The 24,431-nt window shown below is 38.8% G+C and overlaps 1 long non-coding RNA gene across 1 annotated transcript in view; it reads right to left on the minus strand.

Moving 5' to 3' along the window:
• The window catches only part of LOC115896895, a 308,577-nt gene extending 284,157 nt beyond the window's left edge, over positions 1 to 24,420 (minus strand). Inside the window, exons 1-2 of the long non-coding RNA XR_004056812.1 lie at positions 23,855 to 24,420; positions 22,002 to 22,070 (exon numbers count right to left, since the gene is read on the minus strand). This is a non-coding gene — a long non-coding RNA (uncharacterized LOC115896895). The remainder of the gene's footprint in view (positions 1 to 22,001; positions 22,071 to 23,854) is intronic.
• Between the last annotated feature and the right edge of the window lie 11 nt (positions 24,421 to 24,431).

The raw sequence follows: 24,431 nt of genomic DNA on the forward strand, positions 1-24,431 counted from the left end.
ACCAATGAAACAGAATAGGGAACTCAGAAATAAAGTTGTACACCTATAGCCATCTGATCTTCAACAAGGTCAACCAAAACAAGCACTATAGAAAGGAATTTGTATTTAATAAATGGTGCTAGAATAACTGGCTAGAAATATGCAGAAGAATGAAACTGGACCCATGCATTTCACCATATACAAAAATTAACTCAAAATGTATTGAAGATTTAAATATAAGACCTCAAACTATAAAATCCCTAGAAGAAAACCTAGGAAATGCCCTTCTCAGCACAGGACTTAGCAAAGAACTTTTGACTAAGTCCCCAAAAAGAATTGCAAAAAAAAAACAACCAAACATTGATAAGTGGGATTTAATTGAACTAAAGAGCTTCTGTACAGCCAAAAGAAACTATCAACAGAGCAAAGAGACAACTTACAGAATGGGAGAAAACATTCACAAACTACATACCCAACAAAGGTCTAATAATAAGAATCTATAAGGAATTTAAACAGATCAACCAGCAAAAACCAAATAGCCCCATTAAGAAAATGGGCAAAGGATGTAACAGTCACTTCTCAAAATAAAACATACAAGCAACCACAAAGAGATGAAAAAATGCTCATCATCACTAATCATCAGACAAGTACAAACTAAAACCACAATGAGATACCTACTCACACCAGTTAGAATGGCTATTAGTAAAAAGTTAAAAATCAACACATGCTGGCATGCCTGTGGAGAAAAGGGAATGCTTATACATTGTTAGTGGGGATGCAGATCAGTTCAACCATTGTGGGAAGCAGCTTGGAGATTTCTCAAGCAGCTTAAAATAAAGCTACCATCAGGGCCAGCAATCCCATTGCTGAGCATAAACCCAAGGAAAATTAAACCATTATACCAAAAAGATATACGCACTTGTATGTTCATAGTCAGCTACCCACAATAGCAAAGACATGGAATCAACCCAGGTGCCCATCAATGGTGGGTTAGATAAAGAAAATGTGGTACATATACATAATGGAATTTCATGTAGACATAAAAAAGAACAAACTCATATCCTCTGCAACAACATAGATGGAGCTGGAGATCATAATCCTAAGCCAATTAATGCTGGAACAGAAAACCAAATACCACGTGTTGTCACTTGTATGTGGGAGCTAAATAATGAGCACATCACAAAAATGGGAATAAAACACACTGCGGATTACTAGAGTGGGGGAGATGTGGACTGAAAAACTACCTCTTGGGTACTATGCTCACTACCTGGGTACAATATACCCATGTAACAAACCTGCACATGTACCCCCTGTATCTAAAATAAAAGCTGAAAAGAAACTAGTCATTCCTGACTTTCTTGTCCTACTACTCACTATATACGCATTACGATTGACATATACAGCTATGTGCTCTTAATGGGGAAAACTGTTTCTGCTTGAACTGTTTCCTTCAGCAAGAAATGACACTGTTTGGGTCTGAAATGCTTCATACACTTTTATTTCTGTTCTACTTATTGTTGGTATGTAACCATTCACCTCAGCCTACAGGTGTAAGTAGCTATTGACATGGGTGCTCGCTCTGTATTGCTCCTTCTATAGGGAATTGCATGACCAAGAAGGAGCAGTTTTAGCCATTAGTAGCCCCAAGGTTTGGCAAGGCCTGATACGGAGCACAGGTCTGGAGTAGGGTTTCTGAGGGTTGAGAACCTTAAATGGTTGTCTAGTTCACTTCTATGATACAGGGATCCCTTGTATAATAAGGTCTCAGAAAAGTGACTATTCTCATGTCTGCTCTGTAGTTCACGAGACAACCCATTCCATTTTGGAACATTACTATGCTTAAAGTCAGGGGAACAAGAAATTATGTATTCCATACCTCAGTTTAGTTCTAGCTATGCCTTCCAGAGGCACATAAGTCTAATTCCTTTTTATCTAATAGACATTAAATTATTTGAGGACAATAATTGCATGCTCATTTCTTTCAATGACTCTTCACTACGTTATAGTTTCTGGATCCTAGAATAACATAGTCATTCTGTTCTGAATAGAAATTTGGGTTTGGAAGCCTAAAGTTTAAGCTTACACCATGCCTACAAACACTTGGCCTTTGCTTCCCTTCCCCACAACCAATTTGAAAGGAAAAGTAGATTTACTGAATTATACTGAATATGACTAAATGCACGATGATTCAATAGACCAAAAAATATACAGATATAAATGTATGTGAACAAAATATAAATGTAAGAATAAGAGCTATAAATACAAATATATATGAATAGGCCACCAAAAAGTCATATATTTTATACAGCCTAATCCTCTGTTTTGGCTGAATCTAGTTTTTTCAGGTATAAAATCTAAGAAATCTCTAATATATATCATTAGATTTAAAAGGCAGAAGCAGAAAATCATGTACTATGTTACTATTTTAAGTTTTTTAAAAGAAGAAAATAGATGTTTGTGTGTGGATGTAACTGTTACGGATATAATATTGCTGGAAATACATTAAGACACTGTTAACAACGTTAGTTGCCTGAGAAGAGGGGAAGTTAGTGAGTGAATAAGGCCAAGGGTGTGTAACCAACTTTACAGAAGCTTTTGCAACTTTTGAACTCTTGATTGTGTGGATATATTTCATAATCATAAGTAACATTAAAACTTAAATAAGACAATAAAAAAATAAAGAAATTAAAACAAGAATCACACAAATGCCAGAATAAAACGTGTCTGGTGCATTTTCTCTCACCAGTATGATGATGCATAGCCCATTAATTAAGTACATGGGAAAATGAAATAATCCAAGTATTGAATTCAGTCCCCAAATTGCTGGCTGTCTTCCAAGGTTCACATCCAGACCAAGATTCATCCCTATATATACACAGACATGAAGGATGTCAAGTAAAAATCCTTGTGTTCAAGTTTTAAAATTACAGTTCTATATTAAATATAATTATTTTTTTAATTTTCATGCCTTTAAATATTTAATCACATACTGGATTGTGCATGCACATCTTGGTTGGAAGTTTCAAACAATTTAAAATGATGACATAATTGCTCATTTTAGCAATGTCAGTAACTAACATGATCAATGGTTTGATGAGATTGATAATCAGAAATATATTTTTAAAGGTATAATAAAATTACCTTCAAATTGTAGTATTTGTTTCATAAAGCCATGAACAAATACACTTTCTTCCATTGTTGAGATTCAGAATGTGACTGAATCATTATTTTTCAGTAAGTCAAAAACTAAGGGAATAACACACAGATGTCCATTACAAGCACAGTCATGTTAGGAATTTGTAACCTAGCATAATCCAATGAGAGGTTTAGAAGTCATTCTTTCAACTAAATATGTGACAGATCAATTGTATCAAATAACTGCCCCTACTAAATATCAAGTTAGAGCAGAAATCATTGATTCATTAAAGATACTCTATTCTAGCTCTCACATACAAATCTGTTCATTTAGCATATATTCACTGATTGCCCTCTATATGGCAAGACAGTGAAAATAAACAGAAACCATGGTCACTACCTTCGAAGAGTTCCTATCCCAGTAAAGGAGGGAGACAGAGAAATGTACCAACACTGCAAAACACTGTAATTACTGCTCTAATAGAAGCAGATGTGAGTACAAAAATTTTGTGGTGGCCCAAGAGAGGGAACTGTTAATCTACTTGGCAAAGGTGAATGGGGAGGGATCTTTAGGAAGATGCTACTTCTCATGGTGATAAAGCTTGGTAATGGCAGAGCCTTCATTCAAATTTAGATCTCTGAATTTCCAGGTAGTATTCATTTTGCTATGCTGTTCCCTAACAAACTGATCAAAGATCACTAATACTATTAGCTACAGCACACACGCATATGAGTAAGATTTAATTTAAGCAGTGTTTTGAGCATTGTCTTGCTAACAATTACCTACTACACAGAATGAAGACCTTTCCAACAACTCAGACTTTATACGTAAAGCACTTAACACTCATACACATCCATACTGTGATATGCATATGTGTGTGTACACACAGTTTCACACAGAAGCTAACAGATATCAATAGCTAGTGATTAAGTATTATTTCAAAGCTACAAGTCCAATTCTGTTTATTTACAATTACTTTGGTGCTGAAAGCTTATTAACTAACCAACTGTTAGACTATGCTGCTGCAAAACCATTATCCCAGCAGGATACTATACTTGGATTGGAACCAAAGATGAATCTTCATTATCACCTTCTTTCTTATTAACAAAAAAACATTTCAGAGGGATTACCTGGCTTAATCAGCTAATTCAATACATAACTAACTTGGCTACTTAGATTATTCAAATATACTACCCTCCTCAAATGTATGCAAAGAAAGCAATTAAAACCTCTGATGCTACGTGTGACAGGTAGGAAGTAAGTACTAGAGCACACCAAATGTCAATTCCCATCAGGTGGTAAAGATTAAGTTTGGCACTGCAATGAATAACTCTTACTCTTCCACACAACTGAAAATGCTATAGTAATTTAGAGCCTCAAACTGGCTTTAAAGAAAGAATGACACAGTATTCAGGCTCAGAGATAATAGCAATAATAATAGTTAAAGATCAGTGGACACTGTCACCCAAACAATCTTAAATGAGAAGATGCAGCTTGTGCCCAAGTCTTGTATTCTCAAAGCTCCTTTAACAGGGTGTGGTGGCTCACATCTGTAATCCCAGCACTTTGAGAGGCTGAGGAAGGTGGATCATTTGAGGTCAGGAGTTAGAGAGCAGCCTGGCCAACATGGTGAAACCCCATCTCTATTTGAAAATATGAAAATTAGCCAGACATGGTGGCACGTGCCTGTAGTCTCAGCCATTCAGGAGGCTGAGGCAGGAGAATCCCTTAAGCCCAGGAGGTGGAGGTTGCAGTGAGTCGACATCGTGCCACTGCATGCCAGCCTGGGTGACAGAGTGAGATCACTCAAAAAAAAAAAAAAAAAAAAAAAAGAAAAAAGAAAAAGAATGGACTTTAAGATAACATGAAAATTTTCGTTAAAGTGAAGCATCTATCCTCCCAGAATCAGGCAGTCTTCACAGAGGTTATATTCAGCAGCATGCTCTTAGAAATAGAGCTGGTGTCTAACATTTAAGTGGTGCCAGCCAGGCTCATTCCCCAGCCCCTCAGTTATTTATGCTGCCACACATGTAACTAAAACTTCTCCTGTTATGTCACAAGCCTGGAAAAATACACTGTTATTATTCCATTATTTTTATCAACTTAAGACCACACAAGTTTTGTTAAAGGGTAAAAAATAACACCATCTTCTTTCTACGTCATGACATGCTAAGATGGAAGAAACCAAAATGCTACTATTTTTCTTCAGGCTATGCTGGTCCTGACAGGCTTTTTATCCGCCCTGATGAATCCAATAGGCTACTGTTATACGAAGACATCTAAAGTAATATTTCTTTTCCATATGAGTTATATAATTCTAAACGTCCAAACGAATTAAAGTTGGCCATTCTATTTCTAAAAGAAGTTAGATTACTGTTAAGACCTAAATCACGTCAAAATAATCACACAGAGTATAAACAGAAAAACAGAAGATATGTGTACACACACACACACACACACACATATATATGCATACACGAAAGCTTATTTTAGGAAAGACTACTGTGATGAAAGCAACTAAAGGCAGCTGAACCATGGTCACAAATTATTTCATTGTGATGAAAAGTGATTCAAAGAACTTCAGAGGTGGGGAAAGGAGTTGGTAAAGGGATTATTGAGAAAAGAGACAAGATTGTTTCTTTAAATTCAATAGTCATATTAGCAATTTATGAACTTGATTATACCTTTGAAATGAACAATAACTCAGTAACAACTCCAATAGAAAGTCAGTATATTTTTATGATATGGAATAACCATATTGGCAATTAAGAGATGTAATAAACATGACTCAAAGAAGAAACAATGCATAATAAACATAAGCTGAATACAAGTTTCTTATAAGACAAAGTTTTTTTAAAAAACTAATTCCAAAAGCCATGAAAAACCTTCATCATATTAAATCTCATTCTCAGAAAATACAAGGAAAATTCTTGTATTTTCCTCTTCCTCTGTATAGAAATAACAAGAATCTTAGGACTTATAATAATACAATAAAGTAAACTAGGATTGCTAAGTCATTAGTAACATAAGTGACTCATGAAAAAGTGAGCTAATATTCTTCTAGAGTTATGCATTTATCATTATGGATTTTTGGATTGCTTTTCTGGTCATTGATTATTGTCTTTATGTTTAAGAACTTTAGCTTTAAATCTTAAAGAAGTAATTATGTCTTTAAATCTTATATTCAAATACCTTAAAAGATTAAAAGAAATAGGTGCAACATATACCTCTTCAGACTTCATTTAACTGTATTTATTCAATGGTAGAAACTTTTTTTCTGGCGTACAGAGGATAGAGAAATAGTTATTTCCACCTATCTTTCTGTCATGAGTTAGTCCAGTATTAGCTACAAACAGAAATTGAACAAATTCTTTACAAGTTCTTTGACTCTTTGTTTCATTAAAATGCAAAAACACAATATATTTTGAAAGCAGTGTTATATCAATTATATAAATATTATTTCATACATTTATTTACATGTTATGTATATTTAATGTATGTATATGTTATGCTATTAATTTCTTTGCAAAAACAATCAAATGCATTTCACATGTTGATTTTAGATTTTTGCATACTTTCTAGTATTAAATGTAGCAAACTGCCTTTAACTGCAATTACAACTAACCAAAAATAAGTATGATTTCCACATATCAGGCTAATACTATAACAAAATATTTTAATGTATTGATTACTAAGTCACTTTTAAAAGCTAAAATAACAAATTTAACGTATGCTATAGCCAAATGAAAGCTTTGAAAATAACTATAAATTTTACTTTATTCAATTATATAAATGAATTGAAACTTGCATTTCCATAACAGCATCTGAGATGAAATTTGTTGATAAAGATTTATTTTCTTTTAATACTTCTTCCTTTCAAACAGGTACAAGACTGATTTGTCTAACCCTGGGTTCTGCTAAGTAGCAATCGTTTTATTCCAAAGATGCAGAATGGCTATCTAATCTCTGCTGCAATATCGTCTCCTAGGACACCAACATGAAGTTTCTAGAATTTATGATACATTGTCCTGGATCAACTACTACAACAAAAATTGAAAGTTTTTTATATCTCTGGAAGACCATGTCTATTGAATTCATCTGGAAATATCAAACAATTACTTTTAGACAGGAATTTACATTTCACTTGTTTTAAAAATCATATACTTCCAGTTGGCAAATGGTCACAATCTGTCCAGAAAATAGATGAACAACAACAAAACTCCAAAAGAGTAATTTTCATCTTTAATGTGTCCTAAGAGCAGATTTCTCACTGGAAACAATGCAAGCAAGAGGAGAGTGCAGCAACATCATGAAAGTATTGAATGAAAAACATCCATCATCCTAGAAGTTAAAATCCAATGAAAATCACTTTCCAAAACAAAGGTGAACTAGAGACCTCAAAATACATGTGATAATTAACTCAAAATGGATCACAGACCTAAATGCAGAACCGAAAACTGAAAACTTCTAAAGTAAAATAGGAAATATCTTTGTGACACTGAGGCAAAGATACATTATTAGGTTTGTGCAAGTAATTGCAGTTTTTCCCATGGAAAGTAATGGCCAAAGCCACAGCTACTTTTGCAGTAACCTAATAGCTATGACACAAAAAGCACGATCTATCAAAAATGATTAAATTAATATTATATACCCCCAAATTAAGAACTTCTCTTCAAAAGACATCATGAAAAGAATGACAAAACAAGCATCAGCATGGAGTAAAATATTTGCAAGCTGCATTTCTGATAAAATGGCTTGGATCTAGAATACATAAAGAATTCACAAAATGTGATAATAAAAAAAAGCTTACTATGTGAGGTTATAAATATGCTAATATGCTTGACTGAAGTAATCATTTCACTATGTAAATATATATGAAAACATTAGGTTTTACATCCTAACTGTAGAAAATATTTAAAAGGAAATAAAACAGTTGAAAAACTTTTAAAAACGATTTTTTTTAAATGGGCAAAAAATGTGAATAAATGCTTCACCAAAGAAGATCTACAGAAGTCAATAAAGCATATGAAAAGATGCTCAGTAAGTCAACAAGCATATGGGAAGTATTTAATATTATTAGACATTATAGAATTGCAAACTAAAACCACAGTGTGATACTACTAAGCCTTTTAAAACGGTTAAAATGAAAAAGACTGGACCAGTCTTTCGGCTAGGATGGGAAGTGAATAGAATTCTCATCTACTGCTGTTGAGAATGTAAAATGGTATAAGCGGCCGGGCGCGGTGGCTCAAGCCTGTAATCCCAGCACTTTGGGAGGCCGAGACGGGCGGATCACGAGGTCAGGAGATCGAGACCATCCTGGCTAACACGGTGAAACCCCGTCTCTACTAAAAACTACAAAAAACTAGCCGGGCGAGGTGGCGGGCCCCTGTAGTCCCAGCTACTTGGGAGGCTGAGGCAGGAGAATGGCGTGAACCCGGGAGGCGGAGCTTGCAGTGAGCTGAGATCCGGCCACTGCACTCCAGCCTGGGTGACAGAGCGAGACTCCGTCTCAAAAAAAAAAAAAAAAAAAAAATGGTATAAGCATTTTGGAAAATAGTTTAGCAGTTTCTTTTTCCCTTTTTTTTTTTTTTTTTTTTTTTTGAGATGAAGTCTCGCTCTTGTTCCCCAGGCTGAAGTGTAATGGAATGATCTCAGCTCACTGCAACCTACACCACCCGGGCTCCAGCGATTCTCCTGCCTCAGCCTCCCAAGTAGCTGGGATTGCAGGCGCCTGCCACCACACCCAGCTAATTTTTGTATTTTTATTAGCGACAGGGTTTCACCATGTTGGCCAGGCTGGTCTCAAACTCCTGACCTCAGATGATCCGCCCACCTCGGCCTCCCAAAGTTCTGGGATTACAGGTGTGAGCCACCATGCCTGACCAGCAGTTTCCTAAAAAGTTAAATACACAGCTATATGACAAAACTAGCCCGTTTCTAGGTATTAATATTTACCCAGGAGAAATAGCAACATAGGTCCACACAAACACTTATAACATGAATGCTCAACAGCATCCTGATGAGTAACAGCCAAACCCTGGAAACGGCCTAAATTTCCATTAACAGTGAAATGATAAACAATATTTCATGCAATGGCATTTTACTTCAGCAAGAACAATAAATGCTTTATTGATTAATGCAAAAATGTGAATGACTTGAAATAATCTGAGTTTAAAATGTGATATTATATGGCAAAAGGGATTTTTCCAACATCATTAAGGTTACTAATCAGTTGATCTGACTTAATCAAAAGGGAGATTACCCTTGTAGACCTAACTTAATCTCATGAGCCCTTTAGATCTGGGTCTAGCAGTCAGAGACAGGGAAAAACAGGGTTTTCAAATACAAGAAGGTTTTGACACACCCGACTTTGTACACAGAGTGAATCACTTGGTAAGAATCACAGGCAGCCTCCAGAAGCGGAGAGAGGCACCTCAGCTAACAGCCAGCAAGGAAACAGGGCCTTCAGTCTAATAACTGCAAAGAATTGGATTTGCCTAGCAACCTGAATGAGCTTGAAGAAAGACACTCAGCTCTAGATAAGGTGACAGTCCTAGCCAACACCTTGATTCCAGTTTTATGAGACCCAGAGCAGAGAATCCAGTCAACCCATATCCAGACTTCTCATCTACAAAACTATGAGCTCATAAATAGTTGTTGTTTTAAGCTGCTAAATTTGCAGTAACTTATTTTGCACTAATGAAAACTAATACACACGGTAAAACTATGGTAAAAGAAATATTGTAAAAGTATCAATACCTACCCAGCAGCAGTCTATAGAATGGAAGAAAGTGAAAAGTAGTGGATGCTGTAGAAGTCTCACTAGTTTTGACACTCACCATGCCAGTACATGACCATAGCAGTGAGAAAAAGAAAAGCAGTTCCTGATAGCTGGGAGCTTGACTGGTACTATCCAATAAGACACTGTCCTTCTGTTGATCATAACAGTTTCACAGAACACCAATAGCGGACAAGTCCACTCCATGACAATGACGGATCAAAATAAACACAAGACCACTTGGTGATCATGTATGAACTCAGACAAAAACAAGAACATTGTCTAAACTCCCAAAATGAACAAACATCTCTCTATCTGGGCTAATACAAGTAAGAATTACTTCCTTACCAACTACAGTTGTAGCTTCCTTTTGTTCTTCTCTCCTTCAAGCTAAGAATTCTAGGCCGGGAATGAGGGCTCAAGCCTGTAATCCCAGCACTTTGGGAGGACGACGTGGGCAGATCACGAGGTCAGGAGTTTGAGACCAGCCTGACCAACGTGGTGAAACCCCCATCTCTACTAAAAAAACAAATTAGCCAGTCGTGGTGGCACGTGCCTGTAATCCCAGCTACTCAGGAGGCTGAGGCAGGAAAATCGCTTGAACCCGGGAAGCAGAGGTTGTAGTGAACCGAGATCACGCCACTGCACTCCAGTCTGAGGAACAGAGCGAGACTCCGTCTAAAAAAAAAAAAAAGAAGAAAGAATTCTAAAGATATCCAGCCATAGGATGATCTATGTTTCCAGGCAACAGAAAATCCCAGAGCAAATCCCCACTTCCTAGAATCTCTTCCTTATTACCTGACATGAGAACAAATCCTGTAAATTCATTCTAATACTTGCTTACTGAGATGCCCCACAGTTCCCCCACAGCATGCACTCTCATTCACTGCAATGAGTCAATCAACAGAGAGTTCTTCAACCTGGTATCCTACTGACCCTCTGCCTGGGTGCTTTCTCCTAGATTTGCTTGCTGGCATGGGGAAGGGTAGAAATAAACTGTTGGGGAGTTAACAGACTTACAAAAAGTCCTCACTCAATGGGAGGAGATGGAGAATAATATCCAAGCTTCCACACCCCTTAAAGGAGATAACTCAGAGATCCCCAGTGGAACAGGGCCTCAAAATGTATGGATGAGCTTCAATCAACTTGTGCAGGCCAGGTCTTCATAAAGGCTGAACAGGCAAGCCTCCATAACAACGGTTTCAGCACTGACCAAGTGATGAAGTTAAATGTTAAAAGCTGAGACAGCCAGTGCCCTTACACAAAGGCTAGAATGTAATGAAACCCATCAAGAGTTTTGCCTAGGCGTGTTCTGGGCCTTGAAGCGTGAGGAGATAACGGAGGAATTCTTAACGGGACCCATTTAAGATTTAACAAGTTTTACTGGGGGTCTGAAGAAACTCCCCAGGCCTCCACAAACAAGTTTATTTGGGGTCTGAAGAAACTCCCCAAACCTCCATGATTTGGCAGGAGACAAGATAAGGGAATCATCTCAGCATCTGGACCCATTTAGATTAAGTAAATGTACTGAGGCTCCAGAGGAAGGTCTTCAGGACTCAGATCTTAGTTATAGATTTGAAGAAGTTAATCACTTATCACTTTAGATGAATGTACACTTATATGTAGACATATAGCTTAGAAGGTACATAAGCTCTGGAAAACTGTATAATTTTGAGTTGGTCTGGCGATATCTTACAGGCCTTCTCCCAGTACCTGGTTACAGAAATAAACCCCCTCTTGCCCAGTTCATCTGCATCCTGAAGGAAGCACTAAACATGGAAAGGAATAACTGTTACCAGTCACTGCAAAAACATGCCAAATTGTAAAGACCATTGACGCTAGGAAGAAAATGCATCAACTAACAGGCAAAATAACCAGCTAAAATCATAATGAGAGGATCAAATTAACACATAACAATATTAACCTTAAATGTAAATGGGCTAAATGCCCCAATTAAAAGACACAGACTGGCAAATTGGATAAAGAGTCAAGACCCATCAGTGTGCTATATTCAGGAGACCCAACTCACGTGTAGAGACACACATAGGCTCAAAATAAAGGGATGGAGGAAGATCTACCAAGTGAATGGAAAGCAAAAGAAAACCAGGGGTTGCAAATCTAGACTCTGATAAAATAGACTTTAAACCAACAAATATCAAAAGAGACAAAGAAAGACATTACATAATGGTAAAGGGATCAATTCAACAAGAAAAGCTAACTATCCTAAACATATATGCACCCAATACAGGAGCACCCAGATTCATAAAGCAAGTCCTGAGAGACCTAAAAAGAAACTTAGATTCCCACACAATAATAGTGGAAGATTTTAACACCCCACTGTCAACATTAGACAGATCAATGAGACAGAAGGTTAACAAGGATACCCAAGACTTGAACTCATCTCTGCACCAAGCAGACCTAATAGACACCTACAGAACTCTCCACCCCAAATCAACAAAATGTATATTCCTCTCAGCACCACATCGCACTTATTCCAAAATTGACCACATAGTTGGAAGTAAAGCACTCCTCAGCAAATGTAAAAGAACATAAATCACAATAAACTGTCTCTCAGACCACAGTGCAATCAAATTAGAACTTAGGATTAAGAAACTCACTCAAAACTGCACAACTGCATGGAAATTGAACAACCTGCTCCTGAATGACTACTGGGTAAATAACAAAAAGAAGGCAGAAATAAAGATGTTATTTGAAACCAATGAGAACAGACACAACGTACCAGAATCTCTAGGACACAATTAAAGAAGTGTGTAGAGGGAAATTTATAGCACTAAATGCCCACAAGAGAAAGCAGGAAACATCTAAAATCGACACCCTAACATCACAATTAAAAGAACTAGAGAAGCAAGAGCAAACAAATTCAAAAGCTAGCAGAAGGCAAGAAATAACTAAGATCAGAGCAGAACTGAAGGAGATAGAGCCACAAAAACCCCTTCAAAAAATCAAGGATTTTTTGAAAATCCAGGAGCTGGTATTTTGAAAAGATCAACAAAACTGACAGACCACTAGCAAGACTAATACAGAAGAAAAGAGAGAAGAAGCAAATAGATGCAATAAAAAATGGTAAAGGGGATATCACCACCGATCCCACAGAAATACAAACTACCATCAGAGAATACTATGAACACCTCTATGCAAATATGCTACAAAATCTAGAAGAAATGGATAAATTCCTGGACACATACACCCTCCCAAGACTAAACCAGGAAGAAATTGAATCTCTGAATAGACCAATAGCAGGCTCTGAAATTGAGGCAATAATTAATAGCCTACCAACCAAAAAAATTCCAGGACCAGATGGATTCACACCCGAATTCTACCAGAGGTACAAAGAGAAGTTGGTACCATCCCTTCCGAAACTATTCCATTCAATAGAAAAAGAGGGAATCCTCCCGAACTCATTTTATGAGGCCAGCATCATCCTGATACCACAGCCTGGCAGAGACATGACCAAAAAAAAGAGAATTTTGGACTAATATCCCTGATGAACATCAACGCGAAAATCCTCAGTAAAACACTGGCAAACCAAATCCAGCAGCACATCAAAAAGTTTATCCACCACGATCAAGTTAGATTCATCCCTGGGATGCAAGACTGGTTCAACATATGCAAATCAATAAACGTAATACATCACATAAACAGAACCAAAGACAAAAACCATATGATTATCTCAATAGATGCAGAAAAGGCCTTTGACAAAATTCAGCAGCCCTTCATGCTAAAAACTCTCAATAAACTAGGTATTGATGGAACGTATCTCAAAATAATAAGAGCTATTTATGACAAACCCACAGCCAATATCATACTGAATGGGCAAAAACTAGAAGTATTCCCTTTGAAAAATGGCACAAGACCAGGATGCCCTCTCTCACCACTCCAATTCAACATAGTGTTGGAAGTTCTGGCCACATATTTCAAGATACATTAAAGACTTAAATGTTAGACATAAAACATTTAGACTTAAATGTTAGGGCAATCAGACAAGAGAAAGAAATAAAGGGTATTCAATTAGGAAAAGAGGAAGTCAAATTGTCCCTGTTTGCAGATGACATGATTGTACATTTAGAAAACCCAATCATCTCAGCCCAAAATTTCCTTAAGCTGATAAGCAACTTCACCAAAGTCTCAGGATACAAAATCAAGGGCAAAAATCACAAGCATTCTTATACACCAATAACAGACTAATAGAGAGCCAAATCATGAGTGAACTCCTATTCACAAATACCTAGGAATCCAACTTACAAGGGATATGAAGGACCTCTTCAAGGAGAACTACAAACCACTGCTCAAGGAAATAAGAGGACACAAACAAATGGAATAACATTCCATGCTCATGGATAGGAAGAATCAATATCGTGAAAATGGCCATACTGCCCAAGGTAATTTATAGATTCAATGCCATCCCCATCAAGCTACCAATGACTTTCTTCACAGAACTGGAAAAAACTACTTTCAAGTTCATATGGAACCAAAAAAGAGCCCACATTGTCAAGACAATCCTAAGCAAAAAGAACAAAGCTGGAGGCATCATGCTACCTGACTTCAAACTATATGACAAGGCTACCGCAACCAAAACAGCATGGTACTGGTACCAAAACAGAGATACAGACCAATGGAACAGAACAGAGGCCTCAGAAATAACACCACACATCTACAACCATCTGATATTTGACAAACCTCACAAAAACAAGCAATGGGGAAAGGATTCCCTATTTAATAAATGGTGCTGGGAAAATTGGCTAGCCATATGTAGAAAGCCGAAACTGGATCTCTTCCTTACACCTCACACAAAAATTAATTCAAGATACATTAAAGACTTAAATGTTAGACATAAAACCATAAAAATTCTAGAAGAAAATCTAGGCAATATCGTTCAGGACATAGGTATGCGCATGGACTTCATGACTAAAACACCAAAAGCAATGGCAACAAAAGCCAAAATAGACAAATGGGATATAATTAAACTAAAGAGCTTCTGCACAGCAAAAGAAACTATCATCACATCACAGTGAACAGGCAACCTACAGAATGGGAGAAATTTTTTGCAATCTACCCATCTGACAAAGGGCTAATATCCAGAACCTACAACAAACTCAAACAACTTTACAAGAAAAAATCAAACAACTCCATCAAAAAGTGGGCAAAGGATATGAACAGACACTTTTCAAAAGAAGACATTCATGCAGCCAACAGACACATGAAAAAATGCTCATCATCACTTGCCATCAGAGAAATGCAAATCAAAACCACAATGAGATACCATCTCACGCCAGTTAAAATGGCGATCATTAAAAAGTCAGGAAACAACAGGTGATGGAGAGGATGTGGAGAAACAGGAACACTTTTACACTGTTGATGGGAGTATAAATTAGTTCAACCATTGTGGAAGACAGTGTGGTGATTCCTCAAGGATCTAGAACTAGAAATACCATTTGACCCAGCCATCCCATTACTGAGTAGATACCCAAACGATTATAAATCATGCTACTATAAAGACATATGCACACATATGTTTACTGCATCACTATTCACAATAGCAAAGACTTGAAACCAACCCAAATGTCCATCAATGATAGACTGGATTAAGAAAATGTGGCACATATACACCATAGAATACTATGCAGCCATAATAAAGGATGAGTTCATGTCCTTTGTAGGGACATGGATGAAGCTGGAAACCATCATTCTCAGCAAACTATTGCAAGGACAGAAAACTAAACACCACATGTTCTCCCTCATAGGTGGGAATTGAACAATGAGAACACTTGGACACAGGGAGGGGAACATCACACACTGGGGCCTGTCGTGGGGTGGGGGGATGGGGGAGGGATAGCATTAGGAGAAATACCTAATGTAAATGACGAGTTAATGTGTGCAGCAAACCAACATGGTACGTGTATACTTATGTAACAAACCTGCGTATTGTGCACATGTACCCTAGAACTTAAAGTATAATAAAAAAAAAAAAAAAAGGAGATTATCCTGGATTATCTGAGCAAGCCCAGTATAATCACAAGGATCTTTAAAATGTATAAGAGGAGGTGAAAAGTCAGTACACACTGAAGCCATGTGAGAAAGACTCAAACGGCTTTGCTGGCTTTGAAAATGGAAAGGGACAACAAGCCAAGGAATGGGGACAACCTCTAGAAGATGGAGAAGGCAAGAATATGAACTCTACCCTAGAGCCCTTAGAAAGTGATATAGGAGTTAAGGTATCACTTAGGCAGATAGTAACGGTATGGGAGTCCTCAGTAAGGCTTTTCTTTTTCATGAAAAGCAGCCCCAAATCATTTTCTAACAAAAAGCAGCCTGTAAAGTTGAGCCATAGACAGAATAGACAAGCAAGCTGGGAGCTTCCATGGGTGAATGCCGTCAGGAACTAGGGACTAGTGACATGTTCAAGATGGCGTCTCCATCTACCCTTCTCTGCCAGCCATGTGTACAGTAAGAAGCAGAAAAGATGGCACTGGCCAAGGGGAGAGTTCATTTGCATAGTAAGATTAGGGTGGGGCAACCAGCCTTCCCCTTGTGCTATGTAAACATCATATCTGATTAAACCAATCTGTGAGCCCTACATACATCAGACACCACCTCCTCAAGCCGGACTATAAAATCTGGCACATTCACTGCCAGTTCGTCCTTTCTGCTCAGAAGAACCCTCTCTATAGATAGAGAGCTGTTTTTCTTTCTCTTTTCTTCTGCCTACTAAGCCTCCATCACTAAACTCTTTGTGAGGTTCTGTGTCCTAAATTTTCCTGGTGTGAGACTACAAACCCCGGGTATATATCCCAGACAACTTAGCTGCTTCAAGAGGAATGCAGCACTGTTGACCATTTGATTGTATCCCAGTGAGGCTCATTATGTTTGTGTGTAATGTATGTATGTATGTATTTAGTAGAGATGGGGTCTCTCTATGTTACTCAGGCTGGTGTCAAACTCTTGTCCTCAAGCTATCCTCCCACCTCAGCCTCCCAAAGCTCTAGGATTATAGGCATGAGCCCCTGTACCCAGCTAAGACCCACTTTGAAATTCTGTCCTATAGAATTGTAAAATAAAAAAACTGTGCTGTTTTCAAGCTACTAAGCTTGCAGTAATTTGTTATGGCAGCAATAGAAAGCTAATACAGTTACTTATATGCACAAGATGGACCAAAGTGTGCTAATACAAGTTAAACATCCTTAATCTGAAAATCTGAAATCTGAATTGCTCCAAAATCCAAAACTTTTGAGCACTGACATAATATCACAAGTGGAAAATTCCACACATAAGTACTTAACACAAACTTTGTTTCATGTACAAAGTTATTAAAAATACTGTTTAAAATTACCTTCAGGCTATGTGTATAGGCATAAATGAATTTTGTGTTTAGACTTGGGCCTAAGCCTCAAGATATCTTATTATGTATATGCAAATATTTCAAAATTTAAAAAAAATCTAAACTCTGTGAAACACTTCTGGTCCCACACATTTCATATAAGGGATACTCAAACTCTAGAACGGATGGGAAAAAAGAAATAGTGATAACAAATAATGAGACTTTTATTGACAGGAAAAGAAAGGAGGAAGGAAAATACTGCCTTGTGAAAGAAACTGAGTTCACGCTTAGGATGACTACAGGGTTATATCACTGCATCCAGTGTCTAACAAGCAGCCTGAAAAATGAGAATAAAGCATAGGTGAATAGTTAATTACACAGATATAAACGTAGGGGACAAGTCTGTAATCTTAAATTAAATTGATTTCCTAAAGAGGAGTTTATACAAAAGATCAGGAAAACAGACTGAAACATGAACATTTTGAGGACAGGACAAGGAACGGTGAGGTAGGAGAACCAGTCAGTGCAGCAGTACAGAAGTCAAGAAAGAACGAAGTTGCAAAATGCAGCTGGTTCTCAAAAGTTTTAATTGCAGCCATAAAGAACGGGCCTAATAAATGTTTATTTAGGTTGAACAATTAGTGTCATAAACCCTTCAAGACTTCACAGTAGAGGAGTGGAGGAAGTTAAATGCTTATCTTATGTAAAAACAGGCTTTAGCAGTTCCCACCCACTCGCTCCTATGCTCCTACATCCCTGAGTCCCTGCGAGCCATCTTTATTTTTACTCCACACCCATCTGGCCACAGATTTAGCCTTCTTTAAATTCATCTGAAATAATGCACCTATGCAGAGGAATTAACAAACAATGCAGAGTTACTGAAGCTTTTTAAGAATATGAAGTGGTGGAGTTATAAATCACAGCCTCCATAAAACAACTTAAAGACTCCAATTAGATACAGAACCTATAGTCTCCCAAAAGCTCCCTTCTCAGCCAGACCACACTGGTGATTCTCTTTATTCTCTCTCTCCTTTGTTTTTTTTTTTTTTTGAGACAGGGTCTCACTCTGTCACCCAGGCTGGAGTGCAGTGGTGTGATCTGGGATCACTGCAACCTCCACCTCCCAAGCTCAAAGGATCCTCCCACCTCAGTCTCCTGAGTAGCTGGGATTACAGGCATGCACCACCATACTCAGCTAATTTTTGTTTTGTTTATTTGTTTGTTTTCTAGAGGCAGGGTTTTGCCATGTTACCCAGACTGGTCTTGAACTCCTGGACTCAAGAGATCTGCCTGCCTTGACCTTCCAAAGTGCTGGGATTACAGGCAATGTGAGCCACTGCACTCAGCCTGGATTTTCTCTAGCACTTTAAACTCCATCACCTTCCAAATGGTGAACAAGAATTAAAGTGCTCTAAAATTCCATTGTCCCGAGTAGTAGATAGTAGTCATATGTGCTACTGAGCACTTGAAATGTGGCTGGACCAAACCAAAATGTGCTGGAAGTGTGAAATAAACACTGGATTTCCAAGATTTTGTATAAAAAAAGGATGTTAAGGTATCTCATTAACAACTTTTTATATTGATTGCATGTTGAAATGATAATATTTTGGTTATACTGAGTTAAATAAATATATTATTAAAATTAATTTCACCTTTTTTTTTTTTTTGAGACAGAGACTCAGTCTGTTGCCCAGGTTGTCTCAGCTCACTGCAACCTCTGCCTTGCTGGTTCAAGCCATTCTCCTGCCTCAGCCTCCTGAGCAGCTGGGATTACAGGTGCCCACCACCACACCCTGCTAATTTTTTTTATTTTTAGTAGAGATGAGGTTTCACCATGTTGGCCAGGCTGGTCTTGAACTCCTGACCTCAAGTGATCCACCTGCCTTGGCCTCCCAAAGCGTTGGGATTAGAGGCGTAAGCCACCATACCTGGCCTCCTTTCACCTTTTTAATGTAGCTAGCAGAAAATTTAAAGTAGCCTCCATGGCTTATATTATATTCCTGTTAGACAGCACTGTTCTGGAAGTAAAAAGAACTTCATGTTAATAAGTCTAACCCTCCATGGAATGCAGTTTAAGAATAATCTTCTAAGAGGCTAATCAAGTTACTTCTTACAAAAAGAAAACAAAACACAGAAACTTTGACCCAAAAGGGATTTAAAAGCCAGGTGTTAAACGAGCAAAATATTTCTCCATCTCATTACATATGCCACCTCTTTATGAAGAATTTTGCCCCATGCCAATTATCAGTACTGGGAAAGAAGAGAAGTCAGGGCTGGTGTCCAGGTGGCCCAGTTCTGTGAACCTCTATCCATTTAGGAGACAGCAGAGAAAAGCTGATAGCCCTGGAAGTCAAGCAACCTACAGGGGAACTGAATCTATAGCCATAGCCTCATTAGCACAGCCTATAGCTCCCAATGCATCCTGTGGTTAATTCCCTTATCATTAACACAAATCACACTGTAATTACTTGTGTAATTAATTATCTCCACCACACAAGGCTGTGAGCTTTTTGAGGGCAGGGATCCATGTCTGTCTTGTCATCCACATATCCACAATACACAGTAGCATGCAGAATAAGTGCTCAATAAGTATTTATTAAATGGATATTTAATGAAAATCAAATAAACTAGTTTTTCTGCTCAGTGCATCTCGAACCATATATCTATCAATGAACTTCCAAGTTTGAAAATGCTATATAACCTATTCCTTATGGAAGAGCTAGAAAAGTGACAACTGATGACTATATATAAATGGATGATTCCAATGATAGTAGATGATATTAATAAGAATATTAATAGCTAACTTTTACTAAGTGTTTGTCAGGTAATAGGTGTTGTGCTAACCATTTAACTATCTTTAAACATCTTTCACTTACTCATTACCACAATTTACCACGTAGATACTACTGTCATTCCCATTTCACAGATGGGGAGATTGAGACTTAGAGAATTTAAGCAATTTGCACAAACACACTCAAAGAGCCAGGGGTGGTGCAAGGATTTAAATTTAATCTGACACTAGAACCTGAGGCTTAACTATGTGAGATGATTCTTCACAGACACATGACTAAGTAACACCAATTGACACGAACGACATTGTTGATCACTCCTTCCTCCTTTAAACACTGTCTTCATCTGGCTTTTAGACTATACATTCCTGGACCCATCCTATGTCAATAGCTGCTTCTTCTAAGTCTCCACTGTTGGTTTCTCTTTCTCTCTTCAGCAAGTCACAAGACTTGATTACCTAGGACATCCTAAAATACATAAAAAACACGTCCCAAAAATTGCCCCTGGGAAATGGAAGGAAGGCATTTATCCACAGGTGCCCATTCCCCATTGGTGGATCATTGCCTGGGGGTGTTAACTCCACCAAACTTTCCAAGGGCCAGGTGTGTGTGTGTGTCACGAGTGATGGCATCTCAACCCTATCTGAGCACTGTTCCTGAACAGGAGACTTGCTGATGTTCACAAAACAATGTCACTGTTCTATCAGGCCAATTGCCTCCAGTTGACACAATATACGGTAGGAGCAGTGGAATCCCATGGTCATGTGTCATTGTCACACTTCTTTTACCATAAAGTGTATCCTTCAGTTGGAGGCAATACTTCAGAAAATCATGTGTTTGGGCTGGGTGTGGTGGCTCATGCCTGTAATTACACCATTTTAGGAGGCTGAGGTAGGCAGATCACTTGAGGTCAGGAGTTCACAACCAGCCTGGCCACCATGGTGAAACTGTGTCTCTACCAAAAACACAAAAAAATTAGCCAGGTGTGGTGGTGGGCACTTGTAATTCCAGCTACTCGGGAGGCTGAGGCAGGAGAATGGCTTGAACCTGGGAGGCAGAGGTTGCAGTGAACTAAGATTGCGCCACTGCACTCGAGCCTGGGCAACAGAGTGAGCCTCTGTGTCAAGGAAGGAAGGGAGGAAGGAAGGAAGGAAGGAAGGAAGGGAGGGAGCGAGGGAGGGAGGGAAGGTGGGAGGGGAGAGGAGGGAGGAAGGGGAGAGAGAGAGAGAGAGAGAAAACAAAAGAAAAGAAAAAAGAACGAGGGAGCGAGAGAGGAAGGGAGGGAGGAAGAAAGAAAGAAAGTGAGTCAATCATGTGTTTGTAACTCTATTAGATAATGGCATTGGCAGAAGCACCGTGAACAAGAGCAGTCATATCAAGAGAAGTGTCAGTTCCGTAAGTACAAACCACGACTCTCTCCAAGAAGGAAGGACTTTTGTGTAATCAGTCAGCAACTGTCTGCTCTCCTTATGGAATTTACCATCAATCTTTGCTGCTGATGGGCTAGACATCCAAAGAGGCAGTAGTCATATCAGCTTTAGTAAGAAAGAGCCTTAATTGTTAGGTCATGCACATGTCCTCCCCTTAATATCACTAAGAAAGTCCTTGTTGTCTTCTGACTGCAAAGGAACCCACTTCCAGAGTTCTGAGGAGCTGCATTCTAGACTTTCTTCTTACATCAAATTTCTTAGCTTGGTTTCCCTCAAAACCTGAGACAACTACTTATGTGGGGACAGGTAATTTGGGATGTGATCCTAGTGAGAAACAATGAGAGAACGGAAAGGAGAATATAGACACAATACAAGAATGTGTTATTGAAGTTGCTATTGTGAGAAACCAGAATTCAATTTCACTGGTACTTTCTGAAAAACACACAGAATGGCCTACAAAACTGATCTTGCTCAAGCGTAAGAAGCAGGAGAATTTATCCATCAGCGACTGTCACCCCTTGGTTGAAGCGCCCCAGATGTGTTGACTTACCAGCACTTCAAAGCTGTGCAGGGCAGGAGCTGAGAGAGCTATTGCTGGAATCTGTGAAGTCCGAAGAACCTCAGGGAAGAAAGCAAAGAGGCCTGGTAAATGTGGGAGAGGAGAAGCTGTCAGGGGGATGAATGTGGAAGATTGCATGAAACTGCACCCCCCACAACCAAGACAGAAATGAGAGGTGATGCTCAGAAGATGTGAGTCAAGACACCAAAGGTTTCTGACACTACAGGATTATTAATTTCTTAAAAATTTAAAACCAATTCATAGGGCCAGGCGCGGTGGCTCACACCTGTAATCCTAGCACTTTGGGAGGCCGAGCGGGTGGATCACTTGAGGTCAGGAGTTTGAGACCAGCCTGGCCAATATGGTGAAACCCCATCTCTACTAAAAATACAAAAATTAGCTGGGCATGATGACAGGCGCCTATAATCCCAGCTACTTGGGAGGCTGAGACAGGAGAATGGCTTGAACCCAGAAGGCAGAGGTTGCAGTGAGCTGAGATGCGCCACTGCACTCCAGCCTGAGCGACAGAGTGAGCCTCTGCCTCAATCAATCAATCATCAATCAATCAGTAAAAAACCAATTCATAGCTGCAAGTCTTTTTTTTTTAACCACATGGTTATCACAAGAGTAAATGAGAAGTATCGTAAGAGAGTCGATATTTATTAAACACCTACTCTGTAATAAGTACTACTCCAGATAGTCTTTCGTACATTTCACATTTGACCTGTAAAAGTATTTCACTGACTTGGTAGTCAGAGAAGAGCCAGGTGACATTTGAGCAGTGACTGGAAAACAATGAGGAAGCAAGCTCTGTGGACATCTGAGAGGGCAGTGTTCCACGCAGAAGGAACAACAGCTACAAAGCACTGATGCTTGCTGTGCTTGGAGACAATTAGAAAAGCTCCGCAGTGTAGCTTGAATGTGACCCCTCAAGAACAAGTTCAGTCTTAAAAGTCAGAATAAGAATTTTGAACTTTAATGTGCTGGTAAGCCACTAAAAGGTTCTGCACAGAGGAGTGGCATATTCAAGTTCTAACGGGATCACTCTAGCTGCTGAAGGCAACTATGTAGAGAAATAAAGGGAATGTAGAAAGCTATGCTCACAGCTACTGCAGTAGTCCAGGCATGAGCAGATGGTACTTTGTAACACCTCTTGGACCTTAAGTTTTTTATACTGCCATTTACTTTCTCATGGAAACCCCTAATTTCTTCAGGGCAGGAAGCTCATATGCATAGTTTATGAATATGACCTATACATATGCCCATTTAATAGATGCTTGATAAATAACCATCATATAAATGGCTAACAGTGGTACTAAATCCACATTATACAGTGACGATATGACATCACTGAAAGGTTTTGTCATTTACTATCTCTTGAGGAAATTTAAGTTCTCTAAGCCTCCATTTCAACATTCCTAAATGTTGCTAACACCAGCCTAACAAGGTTGGCAAGTATTAAATGAAAATGTCTACCCAGACCTTTTTTTCTCACCATCAAAGTAGGTGCCTTGCTTTATTAAAAACTCTCAATCCCAATACAAGGCACAAATGCTACCCTTTCTGAAGAGTGCCTATAAAATTTTAAAAGTTGTACATAACTGACTGGATTCTAACATATATATTAATCCAATTTATCCCTTTCTGGTATCCAAGGCATGCTTTCAAAAATTGTTCATCTTCGTTACAGTAATATTTTCCTTAAGTGTTCTCTGAAAACGGCTCATCCCCAAACCGTCTTGGATTTTACATTATTACATCTCAGTAGTGATAGATGTGGCCCTAAATGCGGGGAAAACTTTTACAAAAATTTTGATGGCTGGTCCTCAAGCTTTGAGATTTACCTTTCAAGAATTAAGCAGCACTATCAAAACAATGCTGCAAGGACCACGGTTGCTGCAGCTACAGGATGAGTAATAACGGCAGAAGCAACACAAGCTTTACTTCGGCCCATCTTCACCGGAGAAGCCCGTATGAACCCGGCAAAAACATAAAAACAGGTACTGTGACTTTGCCGCATCTCATTTACATCAAGTAGCAAGAATAAGGAAGCCAAGGATTTTAAAATCTGGCTCCAACATTCTCCACTCGGTCGCGTTCTCAAATCTCAGCCCAGGGCCGCTGACGTAAAGCCGCCTCTCGTGGGCACCACGGGCTCGGGGGTAGCCGGCAGCTGAAATCCGGGGGGCTTCAGAGGCTTGGAGGCCAGGAGCAGGCAGAGCGCCGATGGGATAACGAGATTCTCCAGCAGATCGGCGCTCACCGCCCTATTCCATTTCAGCGGGTAGAGGTAAGGGCTGAAAGGTGACCCTCACACCGCCGGGCCCACCTTGGCAGTACCTGCCTTCCGTCTCTACCCGATAGAGCATGCGCGGGAGGTAACGGCGAGCACGCTGGCGGCAGCCACAGGCCTGTCGGGAG

The sequence above is a fragment of the Rhinopithecus roxellana genome, chromosome 4 (genome assembly GCF_007565055.1).
Source record: "Rhinopithecus roxellana isolate Shanxi Qingling chromosome 4, ASM756505v1, whole genome shotgun sequence".
NCBI classification, from domain to species: Eukaryota; Metazoa; Chordata; class Mammalia; order Primates; family Cercopithecidae; genus Rhinopithecus; species Rhinopithecus roxellana.